General features: G+C 42.5%; 1 protein-coding gene and 1 long non-coding RNA gene across 2 annotated transcripts in view; both read left to right on the forward strand.

The window, feature by feature from the left end:
* Window positions 1-15,685, forward strand: part of LOC148139532 (putative G protein-coupled receptor 139) — an 82,261-nt gene that overhangs the window by 20,772 nt on the left and 45,804 nt on the right. The window lies entirely within an intron of this gene.
* On the forward strand, window positions 4,742-9,287 carry LOC148139533 (uncharacterized). The gene is made up of 3 exons (XR_015753580.1): window positions 4,742-4,785; window positions 7,145-7,275; window positions 9,159-9,287. It is a non-coding gene; the product is annotated as an uncharacterized LOC148139533 (long non-coding RNA).

Genomic DNA, 15,685 nt, shown 5'->3' on the forward strand with positions numbered 1-15,685 from the left:
CCATAGAAGGTATAGGTTTAAGGTGAAAGAGGAAAGAGTTACAAGGAACGAAGGGGCAACTTTTTTACACAGAGAGTGGTGTGGTTATGGAATGAGATATCAGAGGAAGAGTGGCAGATGCCAGTACAGCTACAACGTTTAAAACTCATTTGGTCAAACATATGAATGGGAAACAGTTAGAAGCATATGGGCCAAATGAAAGCAAATGGGACGAGCTTAATTTGAAAATCCTGGCCTGCATGGATATTTAGAAAAGCTTCACGCAGAGTCAGTGTGTGTTTGTGAAAGGAAAACAATAATTTGCCCTGCAAAAATTATGCAAAGTATTTCTGGAGATGCCTGAGAATGTAACAAGCTGATTTGGTACAGGAGATCTGGTAGACACCAGGCTTTCCAGATATTTTCCACAAGGTATTACAAAATAAAAGTTCTTACACAAGACAGAAGTTCGTAGCATGATGGATAATGTACTAACATGGGATGACGATTGGTGAGCACATAGAAATCGGAGAGTCTGGATTAATGAATCTTCATGATAAAGTTGTATCTGCTAGAGTACGACAGCTATGAGTCCGATGGCATCAGTTATTTACAATCTATACTGACAGCCTGAAGGAGGGATGTGAGTGCAACATACATCCGAGTTTATGGATGACATTGAGAACCAAAAGACAGGCTGTTATTTAATGGAGAGGACTTCTAGAAATCGAGCAGCACAAAGGCTTTGGAGTCTTCCTGTGTATGAAACATAAAGTCAGCATGCTAATGCAGCAAGTAACCCTGTTGGTACATTAGGCGGTTTCCTGGGATGAAAGGGTTGAGTTATTTAGAATCTCTAAAATGTTGAGGCGATAATTCATTGGGCTTTAAATGAATGAGGAGTGATACTGCTGAAACCCACAAAACACAGAAGGGGTTGGAGAAGGTAGATGTTTCTGGAAGGCCTGCTTTGTTGGGCTCCGCATCACAACACGGGCAAAGTGCTTGCCTAACCCACTCCATCCCAGCCATTTACTTAAAATGCTTAGTTTTGGAAAGATTTGAGAGTTGGAGTTGTAGTAGTCTACGATTGTGCAGTTTTTAAGCTCTATGAGACTTTGTTTATTAATGATCAGTAATTCGAGTTCTTCATCTCTCGAGTTCAAATGTTGTTACAGTATGTTCTGGGTAATGATGTGCTTAAATGGTGTACCTGGAACATTAAGGGGAGACATTGGCCAGAGAAGAGGAAAAAATTACTTTCTAGTCTTAAAAGGAGAGGGTGGATGTTGTCCTGTTGCAGGAGATGCACCTTGATGACAAGGAACATTTGACATGACAGCAGGTCGGGTTTGATCGGGTTTATTTCTCCTCTTTTAATACTACGAGTAGGGGAGAAGCCATAATGGATAAAAGGAATCTTCCATTTAACCTAGTTTGTATTTGACACTCACGGGAGGCTCGTAATCTCCAAACCCTTGAACTATGGTAAATAATACAGTATTTTGAATGTTTATTGCCCGCACGCACCGCGGGCGCTCTCTCCTAAAATCCTGGTAGATGCATTTTCCAAATTCAGTTATCTTGCATCGTGGCACATTATTGTAGAAGTTTCAACTGTCTTATGGACCCCACCGTGGACAGAATGTCCTAAAGTGCTCCAATACCCTCGTTATAATTTAAGCAATTAGTGGATATGGATGCAGAACGAGAGCTGGTGGATATCTGGTGGCAGATCCACATCACAAGTAGGGATTTTATTTTCTTCTTTAACCCACGGAGGTGCCACAAGAGGGTTGATATCTTCTCCATTCCTGCAACAATCTTAGATTCGGTGGCATCCTGCACAATTGGGAATATTACCATTTCTGACCATGAAGCAGTATTCTTTTTGATTAAGATTAAGGGCAATATAACAGATTCGAGACACGAGCGAATGTATCACTTTCTTCTTAAGACTAGTTGGTTAATTGAGTATTTAGATTAGATTACTTACAATGTAGAAACAGGCCCTTCGGCCCAATAAGTCCACACCAACCCGCCAAAGAGCAACCCACCCAGACCCATTCGCTGACACTTACCCATTCACCTAACACTACAGGCAATTTAGCATGGCCAATTCACCTAACCTGCACATGTTGGACTGTGGGGGGAAACCGGAGCACCCGGAGAAAACCCACGCAGACACAGGGAGAATGTGTAAACTCCACACAGACTGTTACCTAAGGCAGGAATTGAACCCGGGTCTCTGGCGCTGTGAGGCAGCAGGGCTAGCCACTGTGCCACCGTGCCGCCCACTGCAATGAATTCAGATCTTTCTTAGCCATTAATTCAGATTAAACCAGCAAACCATCCATTCTCTGGGAAATTGCTAAGGCTTATGCCGAGGGAATAATTAATCCTTTGGATGTAGCAGAAGGGGGAGCAGGAACGCTAGTTTGAGGCACAGCTGAGGGCAGCCGATAGGGCATACTGTGATAGACCCTCAGTGGCTAAGCTGCAGAGGATTACAACGCTTCGGTCTACGGTGAATTCCACGCTCACACACACAGTCAAGAAGGAACTTACTTTTGCAAAACAAAGGCTGTTTGAGCATGGTGATAAGCCGGGCAGTTATTTATTCTATCTTGCCAGGAAAACAATCGCCCCTCTTAAGCCATTACCTCATTTAGGGAAGATACTGGGATCCTTATCTTCAATTCCAAAAAGATTAATGCCTCCTGTCCGAGATTTTTCTCCGAATTATTTCAGACTGAACATTGTGAGGATAGATGGATTAAGATGGAGTTATTTTTCAAGAACCTGGGTCTTCCAGGAGTAACCCCTGAATAAGTGTTGTGTCTTAATGCACCACGTCAGCACAGGAGGGTGTGAAGCAGCTTCAGAATGTAAAGGTACACGTTCCTGACGGATTTCTGAGTGAATTTTATAAATAATTTATAAACCTATCGTCAGGGCTGATGTTTAACATGTTCCGTCACTCATACAGTCACGAACCCCTCCCTCCATCCTTAAGAGAGGCTCATATCTCTCTGATGCTGACGAAAGGAAGACCTTGGAGGATTGTGCTTCTTACACGCCAATCTCACTTTTAAATGTTGGTTTCAAAATCTTGTCTGAGATCCGTGCATTCAGGCTGGAATCTTTGCTGCCTTCCGTTACCAAAGAGGACCAAACTTGCTTTATAAAGGGCCGTAGATCTTCCTACAATGTTAAGAATTTACTCAATATGATCCCAAAGTGTCAACAACAATCTGTCCATGGATTATCGATCTCTTTAGATGAGAGAAGGCATTTGATTGGGTTGAGTGGCCGAATCTCTTCTGTACATTAGAACGGTTTGGTATATGCAAAGTTTTTATCAAGTGGGTGAGGGTCCTTTACCGCGATCCTCTGCCTGCAGTTCTCACTAATGTTGTGCCACACAGTAATATTAATATTTCTCCAGGCAGCCGACAAGGCTGACACCTTTCACCATTTTTGTTTACGTTGGTGATTGAGCCACTGGCGGAGGCCATCCGTAGGGATGCCAACACATCTGCCCCAGAATTGGGATAGTAGTCATGAAAGATTACATTGTATGCATATAAGGGTCTTATGTTTTTGACAAATCCCGCAATTTCGGTAATTCATGTGATGCAATGCATTAATTCGCTTGTTGCCTTTCCGGGCGATAAGATTAATTTTACAAAGTTGGAGGCCATGCCTATGGGAGGTCTTAGAGAAATACCTGATACTGAGGCCAAATCCTAGTTTCCTTTTAAATGGTCACGGGGGTGGTTTCCCTCTTTCAATATATTCATTACATCTGTCTTTGATCATTTATTTAACGTGAACTATGTCCATTTGTTTGACAAAATTAAACAAAACCTTCAAAGATGGGAGGCATTTCCAATATCCTGGCTCAGTCAGATAGCTGTTATTAAAATGAATGTCCTTCCTCATTTCCTACACCCAGTTCAAATGCTTTCTATGATGTTTCCCAGACAGATATTTCGGAAACATAATGGCTGGTTTAGCTCTTTTATTTGGCACCATAAGCGATTCTTTATCTCGCTAACAAAATTGCAACTGCCCCACGGATTGTGAGGAGTAGATCTCCCCGATTAAAAACAATCAATTAAGTTTTTTGTCATCGTATGTTAGTGCCTGGGCCGCTGAGATCTCGGCATCAATATGGCTAGACATTGAGCCCTCTTAGACAAAGTGAACCCTTATTAGTCTGTTATTCTTAGATAAAATGACAACATTTATGGAATATTGTCATAAAATAATGATTATCAATACTGTTAAAACTTAAAGGACAATGCGTCAGATCGAGACAATACAGCCAAAACCATGTTTCTTACCCTAAAATTGGTATACCGGGGATAATGGATTCCAGGTTTAAACTGTGGGCAGCGAGGGGGATACCTTGTTTGGGTGATTTAGAATTAGTAGTATCCCTTTAGTGTGGAAACAGGTAGGTCCTTGGGCCCAGCAAGTCCACTTAGATCCTCTGAAGATTAACTCACCCACACCCGTTCCCCTACCATCTTATATTTACCCTGATTAATGCCCCAACGTACAGATCCTGGAACACTTTGAGCGATTGAGCAATGGCCAATTCATCTAACATGCACATGTTTGTGACTGTGGGAGGAAACCTCCGCAGTCACAGTTGAGAATGTACTATCTCCGCACAGCCAGTCACCCAAGGCTGGAACCAACCCTGTGACCCTGGTGCGATGAGTCAGCAGTGCAAACCACCGAGCCACCACGTCTTTCTTGAAGGAGAAACAATGATACCGTGTGATAAAATAACTCGTAAGTATGGACTACCTCGGAGAGATTTCATTTTTTTTCCTGATTAGAGATTTGATTAAAAAACACAATTTTATAAGACACTTACAGATCCAATACAGAGAAGCAGGTGATTATTGTAAAGAATACACTCTCTGTCAGTACCCTTTACCATTTCTTGGAGAGTGTCCCCGCAGACAAGACTGTGCAGCTTCGTGACGTCTGTGCGAGAGAGTTGGGGATTTAGATTTGTTCAGAGACATGCGAGGATATTTGTGAAAATGCTCGAAGGATTTTGATCTGTAATAGGACCTATTCCATGCAGTTGAAAATTCTTCACAGGGTTTCTCTCAAAATTCAAAGTGGGATTATCTTCAGCGTATCCTAAATGCAGAATGACTACAGGCACTCTTACGCATTGCATGTGGTACTGCTGCAGGCCTCGTATATATTGGAGCACTGAGTTAGATGTGCTACAGTGGGTCTTGGGGACTGAATTGGAGATGGACCCGGTTTCTCTTTTACTGGGCCTACCCAGAGTATCTTACAGAGATGCACATGGGAAAAAATATATCTTTACTTCCTGGGCTAGGGAAAATATTTTGTCGTGTTGTATGTCTGAAAACTCCCCGGTCTGTTGGGACTTTGTAAGCTCATCATGGAGAATATCCCTTTGGACTTTCACACCAACATGGTGCAACAAAAAACAGAGATCAATGTAAGTCATAGCGTCATAGAGTCATAGAGATGTACAGCATGGAAACAGACCCTTCAGTCCAACCTGTCCATGCCGGCCAGATATCCCAAACTAATCTAGTCCCACCTGCCAGCACCCGGCCCATATTCCTCCAAACGCTTCTTATTCATTCACCCATCCAAATGCCTCTTAAATGTTGCACTTGTATCAGCTTCCCCGACATCACCTGGCAGTTCATTCCATACACGTACCATTCTCTGTGTAAAATAGTTGCCCCGTAGTTCTCTATTATATTTTTCCCCTCTCACCCTAAACCTATACCTTCTCGTTCTGACTCCACGACCCCAGGGAAAAGACTTTACCTATTTACCCTATCCATGCCCCAGTCTGTTCAGCCTCTCTCTATAGCTCAAATCCTTCAACGCTGGCAACATCCTTGAATTTTTTTCTGAACCCTTTCAAGTTTCACAACATCTTTCCGATAGGCAGGAGACCAGAATTGTATGCAACATTCCAACACTGGCCTAACTAGTGTCCTGTACAGCCGCAACATGATCTTACAACTCCTGTACTCTATACTCTGACCAATAAAGGAAACGCCTTCATCACTATCCTATCTACCTGCAACTCCCCTTTCAAGGAGCTATGAACCTGCACTCCAAGGTCTCTTTGTTCAGCAACACTCCCTGCGACCTTATCATTAAGTGTATAAGTCCTGCTAAGACTTTCTTTCGCAAAATGCAGCACCTCGCATTTATCTGAATTAAACTCCATCTGCCACTCCTCAACCCATTGGCCATTTGGTCAATCTGAGGTGACCCTCTTCGCTCTCCACTACACCTCCAATTTTGGTGTCATCTGCAAACTTACTAATTGTACCTCTTATGCTTACATCCAAATTATTTATGTCAATGACAAAAAGTAGTGAATCCAGCACCAATCATTGTGGCACTGCACTTGTCACAGGCCTCCAGTCTGAAAAACAACCCTCCACCACCACCCTCTGTCTTCTATCTTTGAGCCAGTTCTGTATCCAAATGGCTAGTTCTCCATGTATTCCATGAGATCGAACCATGCCATTCAGTCTCCCATGGGGAACCTCATCAAAACCCTTATTGAAGTCCATATAGATCACATTTACCCCTCTGCCCTCATCAATCCTCTTTGTTACTTCCTCAAAAAACTAAATCAAGTTTGTGAGACATGATTTCTCACGCACAAAGCCATGTTGACTATCCCAAATCAGTCCTTGCCTTTCCAAATACATGCACATCCTGTCCCTCACGATTCCCTCCAACAACTTTCCCATCACCAACGTCAGGCCCACTGGTCTATAGTTCCCTGGCTTGTACTTAACAACCTTCTTATACAATGGCACAGCGTTTGCCAACCTCCAGTCTTCCGGCAGCCTCACCTGTGATTATCCATATTACAAATATCTCAGCAAGAGGCCCAGCAATCACTTCTCTAGCTTCCCACAGAGTTCTAGGATACACCTGATCAGGTACTGATGATTTATCCACCTTTATCCGTTTCAAGACATCCAGCACTTCCTCCTCTGTAATATGGACAGTTTGCAAGGTGTCACCATCTATATCCCTACATTTTATATCTTCCATATCATTTTCCACAGTAAATACTGATGCACAATACTCTTTTCGTATCTCCCCATACTTTCTGTGCTAGGAAAAATATTCTGTTGTTTTGGATGTCTGATAAACCTCCGGGTCTATTGGTGGTTGTAAGGTCGTCATGGAGAATATCCCTTTGGAATTTCTCACCAGTATGGTGCACCGAAAAGCATAGATTTATATAAGGTATGGCAACCCTTTTGGATTACCGCGATACAGGCTTATCTGCCACTCTAAAAAGGGCTTTTATATAGTCATGACGATATTGTCTAATGAACCACATATTAGGAATTATGAACGCATGAATGTGTATCAGTTAATGCTCTCGAAGAACGAGAGCAATCACTTTGTTATGCTGAACCATATTATTTATTTATTATTTATTGTTTATTTTTGTTTTTCTTCTGTCCGTTTCGAGACCAACATATTTTGTATATACATGCACATGGGTGTAATTGTGTTCAGTTATTTGAGTTGTTTTGTTATTGGTTTAATGTAATAATAAAAATATTTTTTTCAATAAAAAATATTGCTGAAAAATTAAAATGCTAACATTGATAGATTAGAGTCCCAAATAACTCGCATTAGCGAGACCACTCATGGTGGTTTACGTTGAAGTTCACCACACGGGTGATGGGGTGAGGTTCAGAGAGCATCCCCTTCATGGTAACCTCTGTCAGTGTGGGGAATTGAACCTGCGTTAGTGGCCTCCCTCTGCACCACAAACCAACCATCCAATCAACTTAGTGGGAGACGGTACAGCTGCTACACACAGAATCAGCCGCAGAAAAAGGGCAAGAGAAATTTTAATGACAAGGAAAAAGGTGTATTTGAGACAAAAATGTTCTCTGCTCGAAATTGTATTTTATAATGAGACAAGTGTTTGGAAGCTGTCTTTGGCTGAATACAATAAGGTGAGATAAGTGAAATAATCAGGATGACTAATTGTGATTGGATAGCGATAACCATAAAATAAGTGCATGTTTTTGAATGGTCTGTGGAAAGCATGCTGATTGTTGCATGAATTTATAAATCAGATGAAATATATTGTTAGGAGAATCTGTCCCCATGGGAAATGCCTTCGGAACACATGCTAGAAGAAACCCGGGGTATGAAGTGTCTGAGAATCGTCTGCTCGGTAACAGGAACCTGGGGGTTGAATGACTGGAAGTTCCTGTAACATGGAGCTGAGAAAACCATCAGATCACCCCCAAACGTATTGAATGTTGGAACATACTTGAAGTACTGAATGGCCTCATGATGGATTTTAATTGTGTGTGATTTTAAAAACGTACATGTCTACTCCATCCTCTTTCGTGTTACACACTGGGGCACAGCCGTTTTCCTGAAACTGGGAATAAGTTGGAATAATACCTAGAATATTCCATAATTGGCATTCCCCAGAATATCCTATAATTATGTGGGGGGCATTAGAAAGGCAAGAGAGAAAGAGAGGGAAGGTGCTGCATGCAGTAGTGAGAGTGGTGAACCATGAGCCTTGTTCGGGGTCGGTGCTATAACAGATATACAGTGAGTGTGAGGGAGAAGAGAGAATACAGTGACCCTTATCCCTTCAGAGTGGGGAAGGTTATTGATGCTTGTCAGATACGGTAAACAGTCAATGTCTTTTCCCAGGATAGACGAGTCCAAAATTGGAAGACAATGGTTTAAGGTGAGAGGAGAAAGATTTAAAAAGGGACATGAGGGAGAACATTTTCACACAGAGACTGCTGTGTGTATGGATTGAACAGAGATGGTGGAGGCAGGTACAGTTACACCATTTAAAAAGCATTTGGATGGATATATGCATGGGAAGTGTGTAGAGGGAGATGGGCCAATTGCTGGCAAGGAGGACGAGATTAATTTAGGATATTTGGCGGTATGGATGAGCAGACCGAACGATCTGTTTCCTTGCTGTACATCTCTAAGAGTCTATTGACTCTTTCGTGTATAACACTGGAACAGGAGGAGGCTATTCAGCATCTGAATTCTGCCCGTTGGCTTGTTTGCTCAATTACAGAGAGTCAAATACAAAAATACATCATTCAGATTTTGATGGTGTTTTACAGAAACAGGGGAAAGGTCTTTAGTCAAGAAAAAGCTGTAAAGAATGTGAAGAGGCCATTCAGAACCCTCACCTCCATTCCACAGGAGCAGCAGTTGAGCACAGAGCTATTGGAACCTGTTACTCTGGAGCAGGAGAAGGGCATGTATTTTCACAAACTTGGGATCAGGAGGCAGTCATTCAACTGCTTGAAACTGGGGCACAGGGAAAGGAGACAGTCACTCAACTGTTCGAGACTGGGACACAGGAACAGGAGCCAGTTATTCAACTGCTCAAAACTGGGGCACAGGGAATTCTGCAGGCTACTGAGGCCTGAGGATCCTGTTACGCAGGAACAGGAGGAGGTGACTCACTCACTCCTCACCAGTATGGGAAACTGGGAGAGAAGGGGAGTTTGCTTGGAATAAACAGAAATATATGAATAAGTTGCATTAGTAGTCCATTCAATCCTACCCCACCATTCACTAAGACCACGGCTGATCTGATGGTGATTCCCTCATTCCATTTTACGGAGATTGTCCTCTCTGCAGCCTCTGTTACATTTTTTTGGTCATGTTGCCGACACAGATGCTGTAACAACAGTCACCATGACTCATCCAGAGGGCTGGGTCTAACCAGATGAGTCAGGATTTGAAGAGTCCAATCAGAAGAATTAAAACACAAAATAAAGGCACAGCCAGATGTTTAGTTCTCTCACATTCGCAATCCAACTCACATAACCAGCCCATCCCTTACATATTCAGGATGGAGCATTGTGTAGATCCGGCTAGTGCCTGCTGAATGCAACCCAGCTACGTGCAGAGTGAAACTCTGTGCAGCCCACACCAATGCTTGATCTATAATCCTGGGCTAAATGTCCAGCGTGGGGAGCTGTGCAGTCCGCACTGGTTCATTCATATATAAACCCAGGCTGTTGCATTTTTCGGTAACACTGTGTTCGATCGCAGCCCAATGTGGGGAAACTTGCAACCAATGTTGGAACTGACAGGATGTGCAGCTCCCATCCATTGACAGCTCCATTTCTCCAATGTGTCTTGACAAGGGGTGCTGCAAATATGCAAGTCACTGCGAGGAAGAGATGTAAATGGAAACAATTTAAATACCAATAGTTCTGATTAAGGTGCGTATCACTCTAGTATTTGAAGATGAAATAACTGAGATAATATCCAATGAGATTTTGTAAATTATGCAAACAAGTAAGAGGGGGTGGTAATGTTATAGCTGTTGCATTATAAGCCTTCAAATAATCAATGGGAATTAGATGAACAAATATGCAGGTAGACTGGCGAGACTTGCAGGAGCAATAGGGTTATCATAATAGGTGATTTTAATTATCCTAACATAGACGGGGACTTCCAGAGTTTTAAGAACTTAGATGGAACGTAATTTGTTAAGTGTGTTCAGGAAAGCTTCCACAAGCAGCATGTAGCGGGTCCTACACGGGAAGGGACAAACTCGACCTCCTGTTGGGAAATAGGGCAGGATAGGTGACGGAGGTAAAGTGGGTGACCATATTGGGAAAGGTGACTAGAGCTGTATTAATTTTAAAATAGTTTTGGTTGGGACGAAATTGGCCCACAGATTCAAGTTCTAAACTGGGGCAAGCCGCATTTTTTTGAATTAGACAGGAGATTGCAGGGCTTGATTGGAGTAGTTTGTTTCCAGGTAAAAGGATCCCGGGCAAGTGGTAGGGCTTCAAAAGTGAGATAGCTCAAGTTCAAGGTCTGCATGTTCCTGTAAGGGGGAAGGGAAAATGAGGCTGGAAGAGAAAACCCTGGATCACAAGAAATATTGAGGCTCTGACCAGAAAAAAAGGAGGCGTCACTCAAGTACAGGCAGCTGGGACCAAGGGAATCTCTGGAGGTGCACACGGGACACAGGAGTTTACTGAAGAAGGAAATCAGCAGGGTTAAAGTGGGGTATGAGATAGCCTTAGCTGAGCAGATTAGGGTGAATCCAAATTCAGTATAGTAAAGAAAAAGAACAACTAGAGAGAGAATACGACGCCTTAAAATCCAAAATGGGCACGCACGTGTAAAACTTCAAGAGATGGGTGAGGTCCTCAGTTCCCCCTCTGTGTTTATCATGAAGAAAGAAATGAAGACCTGTGACTTTTGGGAGGTTAGTTGTGATATCTTGGTACTGTCCATATCACAGTAGAGGTGCTGTTTGACATATTAAAATGCACAAAGTCAGATAAATCTCTTGGTCCTGACCAGATATATGTAAGAACACGGCACGAGGCGAGAGAAGATAGTTCAGGGGTAAGGTCCCGAAAGACTGAGCAGTAGCAAATGTAGTGCCCTTATTCAGAAGGGCTGCAAAGAAAAGCCTGGGAAATACAGACCAGTAAACTTCACATCTGTTTCTGGAAACCACTTGAGAAGGTTGGGAGATATAAGATATGCATGTATTTGGGAAGACAGAGTTTGACTTGGAGCAGTCAGCATAGCTTTGTGCATGGCAGATCATGCCTGACAAATTTTGATAGACTATATTGAAGAAGTGACGAGGAATGTTGACGAGGGCAGGGTTCTGGACGTAGTCTATATGGATTTCAGTAAGGCCTTTGATAAGGTTCCACATGGTAGGCCGCACTGAAAGATTAGATTACATGGACCCCAATGTAAACTGCAACACCTGCAACATTCTTTTAAATCTCTTCTGCATCATTTCAAGTTTGACAACGCCTTTCCGACAGCAGGGAGACAAGAATGAAAGGCAATATTACAAAAGTGGCCAAACCAATATCCTGTACAGATTTTGTCATGCAAACGTTTCGACTCAAAGCACGCTCCAATAAATGGAAGATCACCAAGTGCCTTCTTCACTGCGCTATCTACCTGTGACAGCACTTTCAAGGAACGGAGAACCTGCACCACTAGGCTAGCTTTGCTGCCTCACTGGGTTTAATTCCATCCTTGAATGACTGGCTGTGTGGAGTTTGTACATTCTCCCCGTGTCTGCATGAGTTTCCTGCGGGTGCTATGTTTTACTCTGACAGTATAAGCATATACAGGTAAGGGTAGATTGGCCATGCTAAATAGCGCACCATATCCAGGGATGTGTAGGGGAGGTGGATTAGCCATGGGAAATGCAGGCTCAGACGGATAGGGCATGTGTTTGTCCAGTGGGATATTGTTTAAAGGGTCGGTGTGGCCAAGATGGGCCGAAAAGCCTGTTTCCTAACTGTAGGGATTCGATAATTTATATGGAGTTCTTCATTGGCAGCTTTCAACAGGGCACTACCGATATGTCTTGACTTGATTTGTCTTCCCAAAATGCAACACCTCACACGGAACTAAAATATACTCTATCTGCCTCTCCTCGGTTTACCTAAACAAGCTCCCGTTATAGTCTGAGGGATCATTCTTCACTGTCGACGATGCCACCAAATTTGTTATTATCTACACACTTACTGACCATACTTCATATACTCAAATGCAAATGATTTGTATAAGTCACAAAATGCAGTGGACCCATTATTGATCTTTGCAGCACGCCACTGGTCACAGGTCTCCAAGTTTAATGAAGAAATGTCCACTGTCACGCCCTGTCTCCAATATTCATGAAAATGTTGGATCCAAATGCCGAGCTCTCCCTGGATCCCAGGCAGTCTAACCTTGTTAACCAGTCTACCATGTAGAACATATTGGTTTTCTTACTGAATTCCATAAAGACAACATCCACTGTCCTGCCATCGTCAATCATCTTCATCACTTCCTCAAAAAATTACACCAATCAGTGAGATGTGATCTCCAATGTACAAAGCCCTCTTCAGTCCTTGTCTTTTTAAATGCACGTAGATCCTTTCCCACAAAATCCCCTCCAACAATTTAGTCACCATTGACGTCAGGCTCACCGATCTATCGTTACCTGTTGTTTTCCTTATTTTCTTAAATAATGACACTATGTTAGCAGTCCTCCTGTCTTTTGACACCTCACCTGTGGAAATCAATGATACAAAGATATCAGCAAAATTCTGACCAATCTCTTTCCTAGCTTCCCACAAACATTTGGGATACAACTGATCAGGTCCCATTGATTTGTTCACCTTTATGTGTTTTAAAATCTCAAGCACCTTCTTGTAATATAGACACTTTTCAATGTATCACTATATATTTATTCATTCTCCCGCTCTTGTAACCTCCGCCACAGTAAATACTGAGGAGAAATGCTTGTTTAGTATCCCTCCAATCTGCTGTGGTTCCACACATAGGTAGCCTTACTGATCTTGAAGGGACCCTGTTCTCTCCCTCGTTAATCTTTTGCCATTAAAGGAATTGTAGAATTTCTTCAATGCCCCGTTAACCCTATTTTTAAAGCCATCTCATGTCCACATTTTTCTGGCCCGATTTCCGCATTGACTATGCACTTACTTCCCTCATACTCCTCTCGGGATTTACTTTATCTCAGCTCTGTTTACCTGACATATGCCTCCTTCCTTACCTTGATCAAAGCATCAATATATCTAGCAATCTAGAACTCCCTGCACCCACGAGCCTTGCCCCTCTCACCAATATGAACACGTTGGCTCTGGAATCTCTGAAAACAGGTTTTGATGGCCTTGCATTTTCCAACCATCCCTTTACCTGTGAATAGGGTATTCCAATTAGCCTTGCACAGGGCTCACCATCCCTTTCAAAGTTAGCCTTGGTCAAAGTTAGAACTTTAATGTTTACATCAGGTCTTTCCTATTCCACAACTAATTTAAAATTAATATTTATGCGTAACAGAAAGTTAAAGAAACACTTCCTGCCCCTCTGTAACAGGCTCGAGAGGCTGAATGGGCTCCTCGTGGCCCTCTAATAGACTGGAAAGGCTGAATGGCCTCCTCCTGTCCTTGTTCCTGAAGAAGGGCTTATGCCCGAAACGTTGATTCTCCTGTTCCTTGGATGCTGCCTTACCTGCTGTGCTTTTCCAACAACACATTTTCAGCTCTGATCTCCAGCATCTGCAGTCCTCACTTTCTCCTTGTGTAACAGACCCGAGACATTAAATGAGACAGCAACCTGTGGATTATGAGCAGCCTTTAAACTGTATCTGATGGAGGTCCATCCCTTTTCCGTTACAGAAAGACAACCAACATAATATACTCCCGGTCCCCTCTCAGTAACACCTCATATAGCTGCAGCGATACAGCTCTTTGTTTTGAATGATTCTGTTGGCAAAATGTGCTGAAAAATGTGTTGCTGGAAAAGCGCAGTAGGTCAGGCAGCATCCAAGGAGCAGGAGAATCGATGTTTCGTGCTTTTCCACGAAAATGTATTACTGGAAAAGCACGGAACGTCGATTCTCCTGCTCCTTGGATGCTGCCTGACCTGCTGCGCTTTTCCAGCAACACATTTTTTAGCTCTGATCTCCAGTATCAGCAGTCCACACTTTCTCCTTGTTGTGAAAATGTGCCAATATTTTAGGTTTCCACCTTTTCAAGCAGCAACAGCCGAATATGGGCTGAATGGCCTTCTCTTATCCCTCTGTAAGAGGCCCATAGGGACAGAATTGTTTCGGCGTGTTGCTGAGCAGCAGTCTCAATGCTCTGTCTCAAGGTTATGAAAGGATTTGGTAGCAGGGCACTTAAAACCAGGAGTAGCCTCACACTGGTCAATAAGGAATCTAGAAACTTGCCCACCTGACTTTTCTTTATGCAACCTATCTGCTATTTTATAACTGCCTGTTTCATAAAGAGAGTGTAACATATATAGAAGCCTGCAGTGTTCTGTTAATACTCTCATATCCAAGTTTAAAATAATATTTAAAGATTTATGGTCCATCCCTCAGCAACCCTCATCCATTCCATCCAAATCCAGTAAATGTTCTGTTCTGTAGTTATATGAAAAGTGATATGTGGAACTGGTTAATTGAGCCTGTTTGCTCAGTCATGATTTGGAGACGCCGGTGTTGGACTGGGATGTACAAAGTTAAAAATCACAAACACCAGGTTATAGTCCAACAGTTTTAATTGGAAGCACACTAGCTTTCGGAGCGCCGCTCGTTCATCAGGTGATAGTGGAGGACACACTTCTAAGGCACAGAATTTATAGCAAAAATTTACAGTGTGATGTAACTGAAATTACACATTGAAAAATACCTTGATTGTCTATTGAGTCTTTCATCTGTTCGAATACCATGATAGTTTCACTTCTTTCATGTGTAAATCACAAAATATTTTTTAAAATAAATGTTGCATTCTTACGTTAGCCGTAAAAGTGAGTATTGGCTAGACAATATGTTGAAGGTATTCTCCCCCTGTGTTCTCTGTCTATGCCATGATGTTTAAATTGATTCTAATCTTAAAAGTGAGATAACAGAGTTTTACATGAATCCATGCAGTTTTTGAGCTCAGAGATTTACATGAATTCATGCAGTTTTTGAGCAAATTACTATGTAACTCTGCAAGTACAAAACCATCCCACAAAATATATGTGTGTGATGTGGATCTTTGTCGGTTTGTGTGTATGTGTGTATCTGTGTCTGTCTGGGTTGGCGGGCTGTGAGCGTGAGAGAAAATGTATATGTGTGTGGAGTGAT

Source organism: Chiloscyllium plagiosum, unplaced genomic scaffold (genome assembly GCF_037043375.1).
Source record: "Chiloscyllium plagiosum isolate Xiang-an unplaced genomic scaffold, Cpla_swu_hap1 HiC_scaffold_38, whole genome shotgun sequence".
Taxonomy (NCBI): domain Eukaryota; kingdom Metazoa; phylum Chordata; class Chondrichthyes; order Orectolobiformes; family Hemiscylliidae; genus Chiloscyllium; species Chiloscyllium plagiosum.